We start from the raw sequence: 23,910 nt of genomic DNA, 5'->3' as shown, positions 1-23,910 counted from the left end.
TTTTTTAGCCCCCAGTTTTGTATTTTCCTGAGGGTAACAGGAGAAATTGGACCCCAAAAGTTGTTGTGCAATTTGTCCTGAGTGCGCTGATACCCTATATGCGGGGGAGAACCAGCGTTTGGGCGCATGGGAGGGCTCGGAAGGGAAGGAGCGCCATTTGGAATACAGACTTAGATGGAATGGTCTGCAGGCGTCACATTGTGTTTGCAGAGCCCCTAATGTACCTAAACAGTAGAAACCCCCCACAAGTGACCCCATATTGGAAACTAGACCCCCTAAGGAACTTATTTAGATGTGTTGTGAGAACTTTGAGCCCCCAAGTATTTCACTACAGTTTATAACGCAGAGCCGTGAAAATAAAATAAAAAATTTCCCCTCAAAATTATTTTTTAGCCCCCAGTTTTGTATTTTCTCGAGGGTAAAAGGAGAAATTGGACCCCAAAAGTTGTTGTCCAATTTGTCCTGAGTGCGTTGATACCCCATATGTGGGGTGAACCAGCGTTTGGGCGCATGGGAGGGCTCGGAAGGGAAGGAGCGCCATTTGGAATGCAGACTTAGATGGAATGGTCTGCAGGCGTCACATTGCGTTTGCGGAGCCCCTAATATACCTAAACAGTAGAAACCCCCACAAGTGACCCCATGTTGGAAACTAGACCCCCCCACGAACTTATCTAGATGTGTTGTGAGAACTTTGAGCCCACAAGTGTTTCACTACAGTTTATAACGCAGAGCCGTGAAAATAAAAAATCTCTTTTTTTCCCACAAAAATTATTTTTTAGCCCCCAGTTTTGTATTTTCCCAAGGGTAACAGGAGAAATTGGACCCCAAAAGTTGTTGTCCAATTTGTCCTGAGTACGCTGATACCCCATATGTTGGGGTAAACTCCTGTTTGGGCACACGGGAGAGCTCGGAAGGGAAGGAGCACTGTTTTACTTTTTCAATGCAGAATTGGATAGAATTGAGATCGGTCGCCATGTCGCGTTTGGAGATCCCCCTGATGTGCCTAAACAGTGGAAACCCCCCAATTATAACTGAAACCCTAATCCAAACACACCCCTAACCCTAATCCCAACGGTAACCCTAACCACACCTCTAACCCAGACACACCCCTAATCCTAATCCCAATCGCAAATGTAATCCAAACCCTAACCCTAACTTTAGCCCCAACCCTAACTGTAGCCTTAACCCTAACCCTAGCCCTTACCCTAACCCTAGCCCCAACCCTAACCCTAACCCTAGTCCCAACCCTAGCCCTAACCCTAGCCCTAGCCCTAACCCTAGCCCTAGCCCTAACCCTAGCCCTAACCCTAGCCCTAACCCTAGCCCTAGCCCTAACCCTAATGGGAAAATGGAAATAAATACATTTTTTTCATTTACTTTTATAGCGGGTTTTTTAGCGGATTTTTATGATTGGCAGCTGTCACACACTGAAAGACGCTTTTTATTGCAAAAAATATTTTTTGCGTTACCACATTTTGAGAGCTATAATTTTTCTATATTTTGGTCCACAGAGTCATGTGAGGTCTTGTTTTTTGCGGGACGAGTGGACGTTTTTATTGGTAACATTTTCGGGCACGTGACATTTTTTGATCGCTTTTTATTCCGATTTTTGTGAGGCAGAATGACCAAAAACCAGCTATTCATGAATTTCTTTTGGGGGAGGCGTTTATACCGTTCCGCGTTTGGTAAAATTGATAAAGCAGTTTTATTCTTCGGGTCAGTACGATTACAGCGACACCTCATTTATATCATTTTTTTATGTTTTGGCGCTTTTATACGATAAAAACTATTTTATAGAAAAAATAATTATTTTGGCATCGCTTTATTCTCAGGACTATAACTTTTTTATTTTTTTGCTGATGATGCTGTATGGCGGCTCGTTTTTTGCGGGACAAGATGACGTTTTCAGCGGTACCATGGTTATTTATATCTGTCTTTTTGATCGCGTGTTATTCCACTTTTTGTTTGGTGGTATGATAATAAAGCGTTGTTTTTTGCCTGGGTTTTTTTTTTTTTTTTTCTTACGGTGTTTACTGAAGGGGTTAACTAGTGGGCCAGTTTTATAGGTGGGGTCGTTACGGACGCGGCGATACTAAATATGTGTACTTTTATTGTTTTGTTTTTTTTATTTAGATAAAGAAATGTATTTATGGGAATAATATTTTTTTTTTTTTTCATTATTTAGGATTTTTTTTTTTTTTTTTTTTTTTACACACTTGGAAATTTTTTTTTTTACTTTTTTACTTTGCCCCAGGGGGGGACAATACAGATCGGTGATCTGCCAGTTTGCACAGCACTCTGACAGATCACCGATCTGTCTGAGAGCAGTGCAGCGTTACCAAGTGCCTGCTCTGAGCAGGCACTTGGTAAGCCACCTCCCTCCCTGCAGGACCCGGATCCGCGGCCATTTTGGATCCGGGACTTACTGCAGGGAGGGAGGTAGGAGACCCCCGGAGCAACGCGATCACATCGCGTTGCTGCGGGGGTCTCAGGGAAGCCCGCAGGGAGCCCCCTCCCTGCGCGATGCTTCCCTGCACCGCCGGCACATCGCGATCATCTTTGATCGCGGTGTGCCGGGGGTTAATGTGCCGGGGGCGGTCCGTGACCGCTCCTGGCACATAGTGCCGGATGTCAGCTGCGATAAGCAGCTGACACCCGGCCGCGATCGGCGGCGCTCCCCTCGTGAGCGCGGCCGATCGCGCTGGACGTAATATTCCGTCCTTGGGAATTAAGGCCCACCCCACATGGACGGAATATTACGTCCAATGGCAGAAAGGGGTTAAAAGTTCATGTTCGGGGTTCGGTACCAGACACAAGGTGTCGAGTACGAACCCTGAATTTTCCATGTCAGGTTCATTAATCCCTAATCCGTATCTCTCTAGCACAATGATGCACTTAAATTGTTCATATATAATATCTAATAGGCTTTGTTCACAATGATGTCATCCATTTAACATTTTTACAAGATCCAGTGCAATGTAACCAAGCCACTCTTTCTGTGTTTGCAATCTGTTTATTTTCCCAGTATAGTACCAGATATTTTCTCCATGTTACCAGCCTCTCCTTACATGCTTTCTGACACATTTTGCACTATTTTTATGCTCAATGAATTTGACCTTTTCAATGTAGCGTTCTTTACTTGTCTGCATTAATTATATATATTCTGCATGTTTTTAGATACTATACGCTCATGTGAGCATAAAAATGGGCCTAACACTATAATAAGATGTGAGAAGCATTGATGTGTTATGATGTATTTTCTCTACTTTTTATTTGATCATACATTATTAACATGCATTTTCCACAGTTATCTCAAAAATTATAGTGCAAATTATTATGAACAACCTTGAGTAAGAATCATTTCTAAAAGTAAATACTATGAGCTCGATTCATCATTACACGTCCTCTAGTTTTTTGGAATGGATACCTCTCAATTAGTGACTTAATAATTTGCGACAAACTTATCAAACTATTTGTTCCTTTTTCAAGTTGTCCTTTGTAGTTTAGTTAGTTTTCTGATGTTTACATCCATGTGGCTTTTCCAGATGTTTTAGACAGTTTCATGAAATGTAACTTTTTCCAAAAGTTGGACAATTTGACCCAACTCAGCTCCAGTCTCCCAAAGGAGCGATTTTTTATATGTTAGTTATTTCAGTGCATTTTTACATTGTGCAAAATGAGCAACTTTTCCAAATAAAAAGTCACAAAACCAGCTAAAAACAAAAAAATACCATTTTAGGGATTGCAAAAAATTCATGAATCTCATGCACCATTTTTGATGAATTTGGTGCAAACACATCACCGAAAACCAAAAGTAACAAAAAACTGCAAATGATGAATCGGGTCCTATGTTTTAAACTCTAAATACACTGAGGAGAAAGCACATAACTGATCAGAAAAAGTAGATAGGTAAAGGGTCCCGAGTTTTCTTAAAAATATATAAATACAGAGGGCGTGGCCTGAACCTGAATGGCGTAGGACGCAGGTTCAGGGAACTCTAAAGAGAACCCCTTTAATACAACTTGAACGCGACAAGAAGATTTTGCTATTCATCCGGTTTATTCTGAACATATTATTTAATATGTCAGGATTATTTTAAAACTATTTTCAGCAAAATCAGACAAATCTTGCATAAGTTATGAGTTTTTTAAGATTACCTCATTTCTGATCTGAGGCTGGGCTTCTACAGCGTGACAAGAAAATTTTAATTTTATTTATTTTTCATTTTAATTCATTTCCACTTATTACTTATTGTCTTCAAATCATTTTAAGACAATTTTCAGCAAATTCAGACAACTTTCGCCTAAATTATGGGCTACTGTTATTTACCTCATATATGATCTGAGGCAACATTTCTGCAATACAACAAGAAGTGTTTTGTTCATTTTTATTCTTATTGTTAATTGTTACACCAAGTTCAAGGATCATTTTAAGACCAATTTAATCACAATCGGTCTTTTTTTCCCTGTGATATCTGTTTTTACAATGTGCGTCACATAGATTCTGCGGGTGAGCGCGCGATCAGCTGTTTTGAGGTAACAGCTGATAGCTGACAGCTGCCATCTTGCAGATCTACACTTCTGCTGATAATAGAGAAGAGAGCTCTTCGTGACAGGAAGAATGCGGCTGTGGTCCCTGCAGTCTCTGATCGGCTGTCAGAGCAGTGAAGTGGAGCTTCTGCCAGCATTCGTGTATAGGAGGAGGATCGGCGGCCCCATGAAGAAATCTGCCATTCAGCGTGAAGAGTCCTTAGTGCTGGAGTGACCGCAATGAACAAGGAGAGCGGAGACGAGGTGAGACTGAGAAGAGGAGAGGATCTTCTTACCGGCTGTCATCGGACTGCTCCTGCACTTTCCCCCACCCCTCTTAGTGCGATCAGCTGTTTGCTTGGTATCAGTTGATCGCCGGGTGCTGGCCGCTATCTAGTGGTGCTGCGGTCTTGGAGCAGTGGATCTAGGGCTCTGCTTGGAAGTCTGGGCGCATCACATCGGTTGGCTGGAAGGCACCGGCCGGCTCCAGGAGATTTGTTGGAGTGTCGGTCACTGTGACTCTGATGCATGTTAGATCCACGGTTTGAGTTCTTTTGTTCCTTTCCTTGAGACATCGGCGGTGGTGGTTGGGAACGAATGGGGAGAAGAGAGGAGATCTAAGTAATATTTTACAGTAGTTGCTAACCTTGCTGAGTCTCTTCTCATCCCCCTCTCCCTCCCCTGCCCTCTCCTATATTAACATAGAGATTTGCTACTTAAATGGCACCAGCTGATTAATAGATGTGTTATTTAAGTGGAGTCAGCTGTCTTCTGGCTGCCACCTGCTGTATTGTTTTCTTGTGCTGTTGCCCGTTAAATAATTTAGCCTTTATCTAACCTATTAATCCCCATTTGCCATTGTAAATTATTATTAATTTTCATAGATGGTAGCAATTGGGTCAATGCTTTGTTACTAAACAGCTCACATGAATCTACTATAGACACCTGAAATCAGGTGCTTAAAGAGGATCTGTCATCCTATTATTAGGCCTGCAACTCAGGGATGCTTATAACATTCATCTGATTTATGGGATCTTAGGTCTAAAGCTTTAGAAAAGAGATAAGGGTTATACCAAGCTCATATAGACCCCCTTCCTATCTGAAAAGGGCTCAGGAATATAATCCCCTTCATTTTAAATATTTGTAGGGGCTAATAGTCAGTGATTGGTAACTGCGTCCATTCACAATCTCTCACAGCTGCCTTAAGTTTTATGGTTCTATTTGCTAATTAGGGCCATATTCAAAATGTCTAATGGCAAATCTTCTATGAAACCACAAAGTCAAAATAGGGTCACTCGTGTTAGGAGTCGAGTTCCCGCCGCTGCACAGGGGGAATCTCAAACTATGTCTGCTGCGGTCTCTCATTCTGCATCAGCCACAGTGGAGCCTGCTCAGCGGAGACTTCGGTCCCAGCGTCTTGCTCAGTCTCACTCTGTGCAAAAGGTTACTGCTGCTTTTCCTGCTTCTGCTATTGAAGCCAGTGCTGGGCGGCGGCGAGCAGACTCTTTTGGGACTAAGTCCTGCTTTTCCCCTTCTAAGCATGTCCAGGGCAAGATCTCCCATTGGAGATCGAGGGTCACATGCTCAGATACTGCAGCAGATCCCATTGGTCCTCCAGGAAGGTCCTAAAGGTGCTCAACTTCTGTGGCAGCCTCCCATTGGTCCTTCTGGGAAGGTCCTGTACATGCTGCAGCTATAAAAGATTGCATGGCCGCACGGCCATGCTCTAGTAAACAATTGTAATCGTGTGTGTGTTGATGAGTGCAAGTCGTTCCTTAAAAAACCCATCCCTTGTGTATGACTTTTCGCATAAGGTGTATGGCTGCTATCTAGCGCCCGGCTGAACTCACAGCGTTAACACACGAAACAGCGTCTACTGCTGTGACCGCCAGTATGGTGCCACGCATCATTAGAGCACTTCTTTAGCCCAAGTCTGGGTGGTTAGTAGCGTCCGCCAGTACAGCACAGCTCGCACTCTCGTGCTATTATATTATTAGTTTTGATACGTGCGGTACTGCGGCCCTGTGACTCAACAGGGTTCACTTCTTTCACACAGGGTGAAGCTAACCCGTGTGTATCCTCATTGTACCGCCATATTGTCCGTCATTGCTTAGCAGCAGGTACTATCTCTGCACGGTGGACCCCGGGCTGCGAACGCACCTTATTCCATTTCTCTAATTATTTGGTGCGTTCCGCTAGCCCTAACAACTTGTACAAATCATAAACCTTCAAAAGACTCCATTAACTGTTTGAGTCCAATAAAAAAGGATGAAAAACAGCCCGTGTCAGAGTCTCATAATGACGTATATAAACAACACAGCAAACAATCTTAGGTTCAACCTGCTGAAACTTCGGTTTCACTTATCTACCCTGAAAACATGGACTCAACAGTATCATCTAAAAGGAAAGGGTCTAAAGAATGGGACAATGAACATACTACCTCTTCCAATTCTTCTGACGAAGATTCAACCAATTACTCTCCTAACCCTAGTCCAAAAAAACTCTGATCAAAATTGGTTGGGTTGGCTACAGCTAACTCAGATGTTCCTGATATTCACTCCATCGAGGCCTGCATGATCAATCTTACTGACAAAATTAGTGCTAGACTCAAAATAGACCTGGACAGACAAACCAACATCTTTCAAGATACCCTGGATATTTTTCAGCAAAAACTAGATAACCATGAATAAAGATTGGTTGAAATAGAAAAATCAAATGAAAGTATCAATAAAGACAAACAAGACACCAAATCAGAGATTCACAAACTAAAACTCAAATTGGCTGATATTGAGGATAGGTCAAGGAGAAATAATATCAAAATTAGGGGTATTTCTAGACATCACCCTTATCAGACTTCCAGACTACAGCAAATCTGTTTTCAAAAATATGCTTCCAAATTTATCCGATTCTGACCTTATAATAGACAGAATTCATAGGCTTCCTAAACCTATTAATATTCCAAAGGATTTGCGTAGAGACACCATAATGCGAATTCATTTTTTTTTCACGTGAAAGAGAGGATACAGAACTATGTCAAAATAAAGGGATTCCCTGAACCTTTCAGACATTTAAGACTATATACAGACCTTTCTAAGGAAACCTTTGAAGGAAGAAGACAATTCAGTTTGATTACTGCTACGCTAAGGGATAAAGACATTCCGTGCAAATGGGGCTTCCTGCTGAAACTTTTGATTAATTTTAAGGGGAACCTCTGTTATTTTTTCACCTAAGGATGGACAAGATTTCCTGAGACTAAACGGCCTTTCACTCATCAACACAAATCTGATCCTCCGGGTTCAAATCATGTCACATGAGTTTATGATATACATTCTTTGAACAAATTTAGGCCTTTTGGTCAGTTTAATGCTTCATGAGCTATTATATGTTTATATTGGTTATATTAAAGTTATTATAGAACGTAATTAATTCTACTTTAGGGGTGGTTTCCTTGGATATAGCTCCACACGGACTTTTCCCCCCAACACTAGAAGGAGAATCCGTATTATCGGGTCCCTTCAAGAATTTGTGTTTGGTGTTTTTGATTGTTCTGTATTTTTTATTTTTTGTTTCTCTCCTCTCTTCTATTTACAAGCCCTTTAACCTAACCTAGATAGACAACGGTCCATTATATAGTGTTACTACAGCTCCTCAACAACTCCACTTATGCAGTTGAAATTCTTGTCCTACAATGTTAGGGGACTCAACAGTCCATGGAAAAGGTATATAAAGATACTATATGGAAAGAAATCAAGCAGTGGCAAGCAGATATTGTATGCTTACAAGAGACAAAATTTTGTGAAGGTAACCATCCCTCCTTTTTGCACAAAAGCTTTCCACACTGCTTTTCCTCTTTGACAAAAAAGAAAAAAGCAGGCATTGTTACGCTTATCAAAAATACAGTACCCTTTCAATTCATCAAGGAAATTATAGATCCAAACGGGAGATACCACATTTTAATTTGCCAAATTAACACAAGAGTTTGTACAATAGCAAAAATATATGCCCCCAATGCGAAACAACGAAATTTTCTTAACAAGGTAGTTAGGATGATTCAAAAACATAAAGGGGATCTATATGTTCTGGGCGATTTCAATATGGTCCCAGATGAGACGCTGGACTCCACATCTGCCACATGCCAATTCTCAAATAATCTTAATAATTGGATTACTAATAATGAGCTGTATGATACCTTTAGGTGTAACTGTAAAGCGCTGCGGAATATGTTGGCGCTATATAAATAAAGATTATTATTATTATTATTATTAGGTGTCTGAATTCCTCTTCTAGAGAATTCACACACTTCTCCTCTGCTCATAAATCTTCATCCAGAATTGACTTGATTCTTACAAAAATATTCGCCATAACAAAAATCAAAAAATCAATCATATTGAGCAAATCAATATCAGACCATTCCTGTTATGAAAGGCAATTCAGTACCACAATGGACATAGCGGTCAGGGCACATACAGTGATCTGACAATAACCCAAAATCATAGAACGAGCTCTGAGACGTGGGAACTCTGCAGACCGCAAGCCCTAATCCTCTCCAAACAACACTAGAGGCAGCCGTGGATTGCGCCTAACTCTGCCTATGCAACTCGGCACAGCCTGAGAAACTAACTAGCCTGAAGATAGAAAATAAGCCTACCTTGCCTCAGAGAAATACCCCAAAGGAAAAGGCAGCCCCCCACATATAATGACTGTGAGTTAAGATGAAAAGACAAACGTAGAGATGAAATAGATTCAGCAAAGTGAGGCCCGACTTTCTTAACAGAGCGAGGATAGCAAAGGTAACTTTGCGGTCTACACAAAACCCTAAAGAAAACCACGCAAAGGGGGCAAAAAGACCCTCCGTACCGAACTAACGGCACGGAGGTACACCCTTTGCGTCCCAGAGCTTCCAGCAACAAATTAGACAAGCTGGACAGAAAAAATAGCGAACAAATAGCAAAGAAGAACTTAGCTATGCAGAGCAGCAGGCCACAGGAATGATCCAGGGAAAAGCAAGTCCAACACTGGAACATTGACAGGAAGCCAGGATCAAAGCATTAGGTGGAGTTAAGTAGAGAAGCACCTAACGACCTCACCAGATCACCTGAGGGAGGAAACTCAGAAGCCGCAGTACCATTTCCCTCCACCAACAGAAGCTCACAGAGAGAATTAGCCGAAGTACCACTTGTGACCACAGGAGGGAGCTCTGCCACAGAATTCATAACAGTACCCCCCCCCGAGGAGGGGTCACCGAACCCTCACCAGAGCCCCCAGGCCGACCAGGATGAGCCACATGAAAGGCACGAACAAGATCGGGAGCATGGACATCAGAGGCAAAAACCCAGGAATTATCTTCCTGAGCATAACCCTTCCATTTAACCAGATACTGGAGTTTCCGTCTAGAAACACGAGAATCCAAAATCTTCTCCACAATATACTCCAATTCCCCCTCCACCAAAACCGGGGCAGGAGGATCAACAGATGGAACCACAGGTGCCACGTATCTCCGCAACAATGACCTATGGAATACGTTATGTATGGAAAAAGAATCTGGAAGGGTCAGACGAAAAGACACAGGATTAAGAACCTCAGAAATCCTATACGGACCAATGAAACGAGGTTTAAACTTAGGAGAGGAAACCTTCATAGGAATATGACGAGAAGATAACCAAACCAGATCCCCAACACGAAGTCGGGGACCCACACGGCGTCTGCGATTAGCGAAACGTTGAGCCTTCTCCTGGGACAAGGTCAAATTGTCCACTACATGAGTCCAAATCTGCTGAAACCTGTCCACCACAGTGTCCACACCAGGTCAGTCTGAAGACTCAACCTGTCCTGAAGAGAAACGAGGATGGAACCCAGAATTGCAGAAAAATGGTGAAACCAAGGTAGCCGAGCTGGCCCGATTATTAAGGGCGAACTCAGCCAAAGGCAAAAAGGACACCCAGTCATCCTGATCGGCAGAAACAAAGCATCTCAGATATGTTTCCAAAGGTCTGATTAGTTCGTTCGGTCTGGCCATTAGTCTGAGGATGGAAAGCCGAGGAAAAAGACAAGTCAATGCCCATCCTACCACAAAAGGCTCGCCAAAACCTTGAAACAAACTGGGAACCTCTGTCAGAAACGATATTCTCTGGAATGCATTGTAAACGAACCACATGCTGGAAGAACAATGGCACCAAATCAGAGGAGGAAGGCAATTTAGACAAGGGTACCAGATGGACCATCTTAGAAAAGCGATCACAGACCACCCAAATGACTGACATCTTTTGAGAAACGGGAAGATCAGAAATAAAATCCATAGAGATATGTGTCCAAGGCCTCTTTGGGACCGGCAAGGGCAAAAGCAACCCACTGGCACGAGAACAGCAGGGCTTAGCCCGAGCACAAATCCCACAGGACTGCACAAAAGCACGCACATCCCGCGACAGAGACGGCCAACAAAAGGATCTAGCCACTAACTCTCTGGTACCAAAGATTCCAGGATGACAAGCCAACACCGAACAATGAACCTCAGAGATAACTTTATTGGACAAACAGTCTCTCCGCTGGACAACGATCAGGATTATTAGCCTGAAATTTTTGCAGCACCCGCCGCAAATCAGGGGAGATGGCAGACACAATTACTCCTTCCTTGAGGATACCCGCCGGCTCAGACAAACCTGGAGAGTCGGGCACAAAACTACTAGACAGAGCATCCGCCTTCACATTTATAGAGCCCGGAAGGTACGAAATCACAAAGTCAAAACGGGCAAAAAACAGCGACCAACGAGCCTGTCTAGGATTCAACCGCTTAGCAGACTCAAGATAAGTCAAGTTCTTATGATCAGTCAACACCACCACGCGATGCTTAGCTCCTTCAAGCCAATGACGCCACTCCTCGAATGCCCACTTCATGGCCAGCAACTCTCGGTTGCCCACATCATAATTTCGCTCAGCAGGCGAAAACTTCCTGGAAAAAAAAGCGCATGGTTTCATCACTGAGCAATCAGAACCTCTCTGCGACAAAACAGCCCCTGCTCCAATCTCAGAAGCATCAACCTCGACCTGGAACGGAAGAGAAACATCTGGTTGATACAACACAGGGGCAGAAGAAAAACGACGCTTCAAGTCTTGAAAAGCTTCCACAGCAGCAGAAGACCAATTGACCAAATCAGCACCCTTCTTGGTCAAATCGGTCAATGGTTTGGCAATACTAGAAAAATTGCAGATGAAGCGACGATAAAAATTAGCAAAGCCCAGGAACTTTTGCAGACTTTTCAGAGATGTCGGCTGAGTCCAATCATGGATGGCTTGGACCTTAACAGGATCCATCTCGATAGTAGAAGGGGAAAAGATGAACCCCAAAAATGAAACCTTCTGCACACCAAAGAGACACTTTGATCCCTTCACAAACAAAGAATTAGCACGCAGGACCTGAAAAACTGTTCTGACCTGCTTCACATGAGACTCCCAATCATCCGAGAAGATCAAAATGTCATCCAAGTACACAATCAGGAATTTATCCAGGTACTCTTGGAAGATGTCATGCATAAAGGACTGAAACACTGATGGAGCATTGGCAAGTCCGAATGGCATCACTAGATACTCAAAATGACCCTCGGGCGTATTAAATGCAGTTTTCCATTCATCTCCTCGCCTGATTCACACCAGATTATACGCACAACGAAGATCTATCTTGGTGAACCAACTAGCCCCCTTAATCCGAGCAAACAAATCAGATAACAATGGCAAGGGGTACTGAAATTTAACCGTGATCTTATTTAGAAGGCGGTAATCTATACAAGGTCTCAGCGAACCATCCTTCTTGGCTACAAAAAAGAACCCTGCTCCTAATGGTGACGATGACGGGCGAATATGCCCCTTCTCCAGGGATTCCTTCACATAACTGCGCATAGCGGCGTGCTCAGGCACGGATAAATTAAACAGTCGACCTTTTGGGAATTTACTACCAGGAATCAAATTGATAGCACAATCACAATCCTTATGCGGAGGTAGGGCATCGGACTTGGGCTCATCAAATACATCCCGGTAATCAGACAAGAACTCTGGAACCTCAGAAGGGGTGGATGACGAAATTGACAGAAATGGAACATCACCATGTACCCCCTGACAACCCCAGCTGGACACCGACATGGATTTTCAATCTAATACTGGATTATGGGCTTGTAGCCATGGCAACCCCAACACGACCACATCATGCAGATTATGCAACACCAGAAAGCGAATAACCTCCTGATGTGCAGGAGCCATGCACATGGTCAGCTGGGTCCAGTATTGAGGCTTATTCTTGGCCAAAGGCGTGGCATCAATTCCTCTCAATGGAATAGGACACTGCAAGGGCTCTAAGAGAAACCCACAACGCTTAGCAAACTCCAAGTCCATCAAATTCAGGGTAGCGCCTGAATCCACAAATGCCATGACAGAATACGATGACAAAGAACAGATCAAGGCAACGGACAGAAGAAATTTAGACTGTACCGTACCAATGGTGGCAGACCTAGCGAACCGCTTAGTGCGCTTAGGACAATCAGAGATAGCATGAGTGGAATCACCACAGTAGAAACACAGCCCATTCAGACGTCTGTGTTCTTGCCGTTCAACTCTGGTCAAAGTCCTATCGCACTGCATAGGCTCAGGTCTAAGCTCAGGTAATACCGCCAAATGGTGCACAGATTTACGCTCACGCAAGCGTCGACCGATCTGAATGGCCAAAGACATAGACTCATTCAAACCAGCAGGCATAGGAAATCCCACCATGACATCCTTAAGGGCTTCAGAGAGACCCTTTCTGAACATAGCTGCCAGCGCAGATTCATTCCATTGAGTGAGCACGGACCACTTTCTAAATTTCTGACAATATACCTCTATCTCATCCTGACCCTGACAAAGAGCCAGCAAATTTTTCTCTGCCTGATCCACTGAATTAGGTTCATCGTACAGCAATCCGAGCGCCAGGAAAAACACATCGATATTACTCAATGCAGGATCTCCTGGCGCAAGAGAAAATGCCCAGTCCTGAGGGTCGCTACGCAAAAAAGAAATAACAATCAAAACCTGTTGAACTGGATCACCAGAGGAGCGAGGTTTCAAGGCCAGAAATAATTTACAATTATTTTTGAAACTCAGAAACTTAGTTCTATCTCCAAAAAACAAATCAGGAATAGGAATTCTTGGTTCTAACATAGATTTCTGATCAATAGTGTCTTGAATCTTTTGTACTCTTGCCGAGAGCTGATCCACAAATGAAGACAGACTTCTAATGTCCATCGCTACACCTGTGTACTGAACCACCCAAATGTCTAGGGGAAAAAAAAGGCAAAACACAGTGCAAAGAAAAAAAAATGGTCTCAGAACTTCATTTTTCCCTCTATTGAGAATCATTAGTAGTTTGGGCTTCCTGTACTGTTATGAAAGGCAATTCAGTACCACAATGGACATAGCGGTCAGAGCACATACAGTGATCTGACAATAACCCAAAATCATAGAACGAGCTCTGAGACGTGGGAACTCTGCAGACCGCAAGCCCTAATCCTCTCCAAACAACACTAGAGGCAGCCGTGGATTGCGCCTAACTCTGCCTATGCAACTCGGCACAGCCTGAGAAACTAACTAGCCTGAAGATAGAAAATAAGCCTACCTTGCCTCAGAGAAATACCCCAAAGGAAAAGGCAGCCCCCCACATATAATGACTGTGAGTTAAGATGAAAAGACAAACGTAGAGATGAAATAGATTCAGCAAAGTGAGGCCCGACTTTCTTAACAGAGCGAGGATAGCAAAGGTAACTTTGCGGTCTACACAAAACCCTAAAGAAAACCACGCAAAGGGGGCAAAAAGACCCTCCGTACCGAACTAACGGCACGGAGGTACACCCTTTGCGTCCCAGAGCTTCCAGCAACAAATTAGACAAGCTGGACAGAAAAAATAGCGAACAAATAGCAAAGAAGAACTTAGCTATGTAGAGCAGCAGGCCACAGGAATGATCCAGGGAAAAGCAAGTCCAACACTGGAACATTGACAGGAAGCCAGGATCAAAGCATTAGGTGGAGTTAAGTAGAGAAGCACCTAACGACCTCACCAGATCACCTGAGGGAGGAAACTCAGAAGCCGCAGTACCACTTCCCTCCACCAACAGAAGCTCACAGAGAGAATTAGCCGAAGTACCACTTGTGACCACAGGAGGGAGCTCTGCCACAGAATTCACAACACATTCCCCTGTCATTACAGAAGTAATGATTGGCCCCTCTTTTAAAAATTTGACTTTATGGAAAAGTAACAGCTTTCTATTAAACATACCAGACTACAAAAAAGAAATCAAAACCTCATTGAGCCTTTACTTTAAAGAAAATTATATAGATGAAACAAGCCCGTTTACAATCTGGAACGCCCATAATGTGGTTATAAGAGGGAAACTGATCCAACTCTTGGCCGAACATAACGCAAAAAAAGAGAAAAAATAAAAAATATTCAAGAACAAATCCATGTAAAAGAAAACTGCCTTAACAATTCACTTCTTTCGTCACAACAAACATATTTAGAAATCTTAAGTCTAAGACAAAATTTAAATGAAGCCATCATAGAAGACTTTGAAAAAATCATTAAAGCATCAAAATTTAAAAATTATTCTGAAACAACCAACGAAAACCAAACCAGCGAAATTTATGTTAGCTAAATTAAAAAAGATAGGATCCGCAATAGAATAAATAAAATTAAAAGCAATTCAGGTGAGACAAAGCTACATCCGATAGACATAGCGGAGGAATTTGTGAAATTTTACTGTAAATTATACAACCTGAAAGATGACTTCTCGACACCTAAACCTGACCCCCAAAAGATAATGTCCTTTCTTAGTAAATGACAACTTCCCAAAATCAATTCTTCTGACTTAGCCAGTCTCACAACTCCTATTTCTTCTTCTGAAACTATTGAAACATTAAAACTCTGAAATCACAAAAATCACCAGGGCCTGATGGGCTAATAAACGAATACTATAAAACTTTCTCAGAAATTCTCACTCCTCACATTGTCAAAGTTTTTAATCTCGCCTCAAGCTCTGGGAATTTTCCTAGCGAAATGCTCGAAGCCACTCTGGTCATGATTCCAAAACCCCAGAGTGATCCAGAAGAAATTACAAATTAGGCCGATATCACTTATTAATACAGATCTAAAAGTCTACTCCAAAATCTTGACCACTAGATTGAAAAAAATCCTCCCAAAATTAATAAGTGATGATCAATCAGGATTTATTGAGGGAAGGCATGCATCCGATGCATACAGAAGACTACTCAACATTCTGACTAAAATCAACTCTACCAAAACTCTTTCAGTCTTCCTGGCGCTTGACGCTGAAAAGGCGTTTGATAGAGTCAATTGGCAATACCTAAAAACGGTTCTGTCAAACCTTGGTTTCAGCAATGAATAGTTGACATCGATGTTTGCCCTCTACTCGCTACCAAGTGCCAAAATATATATAAACGATAATTTATCTAAGCCGTTTCCCATTAGTAACGGAACAAGACAGGGCTGCCCATTATCACCTCTCCTTTTTGTTCTAGCAATTGAACCACTAGCAGAAATGATCCGGATGAATAAAACTATTACAGGGATTAACTCAGTGTCTAGGCAGTATAAAATAAGCTTATTTGTGGATGATATGCTATTAAACTCTCACAAATCATTTCAACTCTATCAAAGCTCTACTGGAAATATTGGACGAATTTTCACTAATATACTTATTTAAAATCAATAGCTCTAAATCAAAAATTCTCCAATTCAACCTCTCAGAAAGCACAATTAACTCACTAAAAAATCTAGTGGATTTTATATGGGAAAAGGATCGTATCTCATATTTGGGTATCCTGTTTACAAAGAAAGTACATACAACAGTTAATGCAAATTGTGAATCCATTCTGTCTTCCATAACAAAAGATCTGCAACCATGGTTTAACATCGGCCTTTCGTGGATGGGCAGAGTACAAGCAATCAAAACTATAATTCTCCCCAAAATATTGTACATATTCAGAGCCCTGCCATTGATTTTTCCATCCATATTCTTTAAAAAGTGCCATAAAAGACTGTTATCTTTCATTTGGAATGGAAAGAGAGTGAGGGTTGCCAGGGATTTTCTTTATAAAAGCAAGAGTAACGGGGGGATGGGGATACCAAATTTATTGGCCTACCATAATGCGAACCTAATATAGCAGAGTCAATTTTGGATAGATGAAAATGAGAAACCAGCATGGTTTGAACTGGAAATATCTAATATATAAAGCTGAATGTGTGTGTGTATGTGTGTGTGTGTATGTATGTCCGGGATTGGCATCTGCACCGTCGCAGCTACAGCCACAAAATTTTGCACAGTCACACGTCTGGACCCCGAGAGCGTCATAGGCTATGTTGTGAGGTGAAATTTTAACCCCACGCTTTCCAATTCACCAAACAATTTTGCCCCTATCTACATAATGGGGAAAAAGTGAAAGGAAAAGTGTTGGAGGTGTCGCAGCTACAGCCACAAAATTTTGCACAGTCACACGTCTGGACCCTGAGAGCGTCATAGGCTATGTTGTGAGGTGAAATTTTAACCCCGCGCTTTCCAATTCACCAAACAATTTTGCCCCTATCTACATAATGGGGAAAAAGTGAAAGGAAAAGTGTTGGAGGTGTCGCAGCTACAGCCACAAAATTTTGCACAGTCACACGTCTGGACCCTGAGAGCGTCATAGGCTATGTTGTGAGGTGAAATTTTAACCCCGCGCTTTCCAATTCACCAAACAATTTTGCCCCTATCTACATAATGGGGAAAAAGTGAAAGGAAAAGTGTTGGAGGCGTCGCAGCTACAGCCACAAAATATTGCACAGTCACACGTCTGGACCACGAGAGCGTCATAGGCTATGTTGTGAGGTGAAATTTTAACCCCGCGCTTTCCAATTCACCAAACAATTTTGCCCCTATCTACATAATGGGGAAAAAGTGAAAGGAAAAGTGTTGGAGGCGTCGCAGCTACAGCCACAAAATATTGCACAGTCACACGTCTGGACCACGAGAGCGTCATAGGCTATGTTGTGAGGTGAAATTTTAACCCCACGCTTTCACAATTTTGCCCCTATCTACATAATGGGGAAAAAGTGAAAGGAAAAGTGTTGGAGGCGTCGCAGCTACAGCCACAAAATATTGCACAGTCACACGTCTGGACCACGAGAGCGTCATAGGCTATGTTGTGAGGCGAAATTTTAACCCCGCGCTTTCCAATTCACCAAACAATTTTGCCCCTATCTACATAATGGGGAAAAAGTGAAAGGAAAAGTGTTGGAGGCGTCGCAGCTACAGCCACAAAATATTGCACAGTCACACGTCTGGACCATGAGAGCGTCATAGGCTATGTTGTGAGGTGAAATTTTAACCCCACGCTTTCACAATTTTGCCCCTATCTACATAATGGGGAAAAAGTGAAAGGAAAAGTGTTGGAGGCGTCGCAGCTACAGCCACAAAATATTGCACAGTCACACGTCTGGACCACGAGAGCGTCATAGGCTATGTTCTGAGGCGAAATTTTAACCCCGCGCTTTCCAATTCACCAAACAATTTTGCCCCTATCTACATAATGGGGAAAAAGTGAAAGGAAAAGTGTTGGAGGCGTCGCAGCTACAGCCACAAAATATTGCACAGTCACACGTCTGGACCACAAGAGCGTCATAGGCTATGTTGTGCGGTGAAATTTTAACCCCACGCTTTCACAATTTTGCCCCTATCTACATAATGGGGAAAAAGTGAAAGGAAAAGTGTTGGAGGCGTCGCAGCTACAGCCACAAAATATTGCACAGTCACACGTCTGGACCATGAGAGCGTCATAGGCTATGTTGTGAGGCGAAATTTTAACCCCGCGCTTTCCAATTCACCAAACAATTTTGCTCCTATCTACATAATGGGGAAAAAGTGAAAGGAAAAGTGTTGGAGGTGTCGCAGCTACAGCCACAAAATTTTGCACAGTCACACGTCTGGACCCTGAGAGCGTCATAGGCTATGTTGTGCGGTGAAATTTTAACCCCGCGCTTTCCAATCCACCAAACAATTTTGCCCCTATCTACATAATGGGGAAAAAGTGAAAGGAAAAGAGTTGGAGGCAAATTGACAGCTGCCAGATGTGAACAAGGGGGACTTAAAAAATGAGAGCGATGGCGCCAAAGTGTATATACCGTACAGTTGCTAAGGTGGGGCCCCGACATGGGATACTCACCACACACAGGGATATGAACACACACACAAAATGCGCCACACACTTCCATGTGCTTGAACACATATACCACCCTCAGCACACATTTCACCACACATACGCCAACCTCGCCACATAAAAGTCGAAACACAAAAGTCGCCGCTCAAAACTCGCCACGCGCAAAACTTACCACACGTGCAAAACTCACCTCATGGGAAAACTCGCCACACGCAAAACTTGCACCCGCGGAAAAATTGCCACATGCACAAAAGTTGCAACACATGCTAAAGTTGCTGCACACAAAACTTGCACATACTCAAAAGTCACCACACATAAAACTCACCACGTGCATAACTCGCCATGCGCAAAACTTGCTGCACACAACTTGCTACACTAACTTGTCACATGCAACTCGACACACAAAAAGTTGCTACATGCATGTCGCCACACAAAACTCATCTCACAAAAGTCGCTATATGCATGTCGCCACACGCAACTCAACACACACAACTTGACACACGAAACTCGCCCTAAAACACACACAAATCTGGTATTATCCTTCAAAAATAAAAATCTGTTTAATAAGCAGACAAACTACAAGAGCAACAAATGTACCATATAGGAAATCCGGCAGCTGTCAGTCACATGACCTGTCTATTATGTGTATGTGTGAGCTAATATATACTGCCAGGGGGAGGGCTTCCTGTTGGCTGGGGATTTATCAGGCTGCCAATTTAGCTTACAAATACTGAGGTAAAAATATTGACCAGATAACGTGTGAATGAGGTCTAATACAGGAGGAAATGACATACAGATATATACTATGTACAGGGGAGATAACACACAGGTATATACTATATAGAGGAGGAGATGACATACAGGTACATACTATATACAGGAGGAGATGACATACAGGTATATGCTATATACAGGAGGAGATGACACAGGTATATACTATATACAGGAGCAGATGACCTACAGGTATATACTGTATACAGGAGGAGATGACATACAGGTATATACTATATACAGGAGGAGATGACACACAGATATATACTATATACAGGGGAGATGACACACAGGTATATACTATATACAGGAGGAGATTACACACAGGTATATACTATATACAGGAGGAGATGACATACAGGTATATACTATATATAGGAGGAGATGACATACAGGTATATACTATATATAGGAGGAGATGACATACAGGTATATACTATATATAGGAGATGACATACAGGTGTATACTATATATAAGGGAGATGACAAACATGTATATACTGATGTGAAAATGAGAGGTGTGAGGTGAAAATGAAAAGGTGTGAGTGCAAAATGAGAAGAGTGAGGGAAAATAGTGGAGTGATCGGAAAATGACAGATGTGAGGTCGAAATGACAAGTGTTAGGGGGAATGAGAGGAGTGAGGGGGAAAATAAGAGGAGTGAGGGGGAAAATGAGAGGTGTGAGGGAGAAAACGAGAGATGTGAGAGGGAAAATGAAAGATGTGATGGGGAAAATGAGAGGCGTAATGGAAAAATAAGAGAAGTGAGGTGCTATAACTAACCACAGATATTTACTATGCCCAGGCAACGCCGGGCTCTTCAGCTAGTCTCTCTATAAATATAGCTCTTTAAAATGTCTTCTCAATCACATCTTCAATTTAAACAAATACAAATTAGACCACCTGATCATTTTAGCCATTACTCAAACATGGGATAAAATTAGCTATGCCCTCCAGAAAGGATGGTAACCGATTATTCAGGGCCAATTTTCCAATATCACTAAGTGCCTCCAGTTTTGGACACCAAATCTCAGAAGTATGGGGTCAAAAAGGCATCAGAAAACTGGGGGATGTGTTTGTAAACAACAAATTATTAAATTTTTCCGAAATCAAACACAAATTCAATATCCCTTCCTCGGAATTTACACAGTCCTACATTCTCAAAGAATACCTTCAAAATTGTATCTTTAAAGTCTCCCCCAAAACAGAATCAACATATCTACTCCTTAAGAACACTAGTTATAAAGTGTTCCTGAGCACGAAATACTTGTATAACGTTTTCAATAGAGATTGTAAATTAAAAAATATATATATATAGATTATTAAATGGGAAAATGATCTAAGATTAAATGCAAACCCAGACCAATGGGAAGATGCAATTAAAAAATACTTATTCTTCCAATATTTCACTACCATAACACGAATCATACTACAAACTACTTTCTAGGTGGTACCTTATACCTAGGGGTGGATTAAGGGTAGCCAGGGCCCCGGGCTGTTCAGACACTGTGGGCTCCCCGGTCATGTGACGGGGGTCATGTGACGGGGGTCATGTTATACCTGAACCGGATTATTCCAGAAAAATGGCCGGGCCCTACTCTACTGTAACATATTAAATATTTGTTAAAATATGCAACACAATTTAGGTATATTTTGACCAATATCACATACAAGGAACAAATACCACCGAGCCATGACCAGACCACAAATTACAAACACAGTGATCGAATAATATCACATACAAGGAATAAATTCCACGGCACCATGTCAAGACCACATATTACCACCTCTTGATGACCAAATAGCACATACAAGGGACAAATACCACAACACCATTTCCAGACCACATATTACCACCAAATAGTGACTGAATACTACAATACTGATCAGTAATAAATAAAAAACAAAACACAATACTATCACCATAAGTGCTAGTATTCACAGAGGAGATCTGTATTTAGTATGCAGTGTCTGTGTAGAGGTAATACAGAGATCACTGGTGGTATTATACACAGGACCTCTGTATATAATGTATAGGTAATACAGTAATAACTGGTGACATTGTACACAGGACCTCTGTATATAGTATACAGTGTATAGTGTCAGTGTATAGGTAACACTGACTCACCAGTGATGTCTCTAGGTAAAGTCCTTTATCTTTCATCCAGCACAGACCGCCATCATTTCTTCCAGCCAGGACTCGTTTCTGCAGGAAATAACACAGTTATCTCAAGCTCCACTTGCAGAACACAATACTTAATTTTTCACAACTTCTACATTACACCACATGAAGAAAAAAGGTGATATAGTGTCACTCTACACAGTAACAGGACCGCCCCCCCATTTAAAACAGTATACTCAAAAAATAAAATAAATACATCACTGCAGTAATAATATCCCTTAATTAGCCCCTATGGTAATAATATTCCCCATCCTGGTCCCGTTTATCGCATTTCTGGCTCCAGCCATATGTTCTCGCATCCTGCCCTCATGAGTATCCATTCTACCCCATATGATCTCCCTATCCTGCCCCATCTGTCTCCTTCGTATCCATCCTGCCCCATGATCCAATCCTGCCCCATGTCTTTCATTCTGCCCCATGTCTCCAATCATGCCCTGCATCTACATTCTTCCCATGCCTCCAGTCCTGCCCCCAGTGTGTCCAGCAATCTGCCCCAGTGTGTCCAGCATATTTCCCCCAGTGTGTCCAGCAATCTGCCCCAGTATGTCCACCATATTGCCCCAGTGTCCAGCAATCTGCCCCAGTGTGTCCAGCATTGCCCCCAGACAGTGTGTCCAGAAATCTGCCCCAGTGTCTGACTCCAGCATATTGCCCCCAGTTTGTCCAGCAATCTGCCCCAGTGTGTCCAGCATTGCCCCCAGACAGTGTGTCCAGCAATCTGCCCCAGTATGTCCAATTGTTCAGCATTGCCCACACTGTGTCCAGCAATCTGCCCCAGTGTCCAGCATTGCCCCAGTGTCTCCAGCATTGCCCCCAGTGTGTCCAGCATTGCCCCCAGTGTGTCCAGCATATTACCACCAGTCTGTCCAGCAATCTTCCCCAGTATGTCCAGCATTGCCCCCAGTGTGTCCTGTCCAGCAATATGCCCCAGTATGTCCAATTGTCCAGCATTGCCCACAGTGTGTCCAGCAATCTGCTCCAGTGTTTCCAGCATTGCTCCAGTGTCTCCAGCATTGCCAACACCACTGGGCCCTGGGCTACCACCCAGATTGACCCTCTTATAATCTGCCCCTGCTTACACCATCCAGACTTTCACACTTCGGAGAAGACTCTTCTCCCCTATGTTGGAGGGAATGTGGTTCCAAGGGAGATCTGATCCATATCTTCTGGTCCTGCCCGACTAGGCGAACTTCTCAGAGATTTTGTCCTTTCTCCCCAAACTGCAGTCATTTCCATGGATATGGAAAATATACACTACTCAACAAGATTTGTTATTATTCATCTTTTATTGATAGTGAAAAATATGATTGCAACTCTTTGGAAGAGCTCGGAAATACCGAGATTCCCTGACATTGTGGAAAAACTACGTATACATAATACGTTAGATCTTAAATTTTCAATAGCAAATGGTTGTATACGTAAATATGATCAAAAAAGTGGGACAAGTGGAATATTTAATTTCAAAATCCACAAATTAATCAATAATTTCTTTCCTAGGAGTTGTTGGTGTTGGTAGCATAGGACATGCTACCATGTTGTATACATTGTTATTGGTTATATGGGCATTTAGTAGTTTAATTATAACTTGACCTAATTAGGATGGGCCCAATGTTGTTAGGTTATATATATATTACAAGAACTAAGTTCTTAATTATCCCCTATCCCCTTACCCTTATTGTAAAGGCTAAGATTACCCTATCTGCTCTTCAAATGCTAGTATATTTGTTAGTAAAATTCAATAAAAATATTTGGAAAAAAATGATCATAGGTTATGCAATGTTCATTGATCTGTTATGTTATATGCACAATTTCGCCTTTGCTCACGTTTAACTCAATGTTAAATTTCAAAATGTTTAATAAAATTTATTTGAACAAAAAAAGTATAAATACAACAAATCCTTTTCACATAGAAGGCAGCCATGGGTTCACATTTTCTATCCCTTGAGGATCAGCTATAACCTTGAAGAACTTACTTCTGGCCATTTATTCCCCTGCAATAGCTCTTACGAAGTGACCTTCCGTCCTGGCTCAGACTCTGGCATCAATAGCTTTGATAGAGCCCCACTGTACCCCTATATGGATTACATTTAAAGGAGGCTAACACTATAACTAGTACTTCATGAGAAGTAAAACAATAAGTCACATGTTTATTGTGAGGACTCTTCTATGGCATATCTGTGTCAAATATTATTATCTGCACTTATGA

This window comes from Ranitomeya imitator, chromosome 1 (assembly GCF_032444005.1).
Source record: "Ranitomeya imitator isolate aRanImi1 chromosome 1, aRanImi1.pri, whole genome shotgun sequence".
NCBI lineage: Eukaryota > Metazoa > Chordata > Amphibia > Anura > Dendrobatidae > Ranitomeya > Ranitomeya imitator.
Note: the sequence above shows the minus strand (reverse complement) of the source record.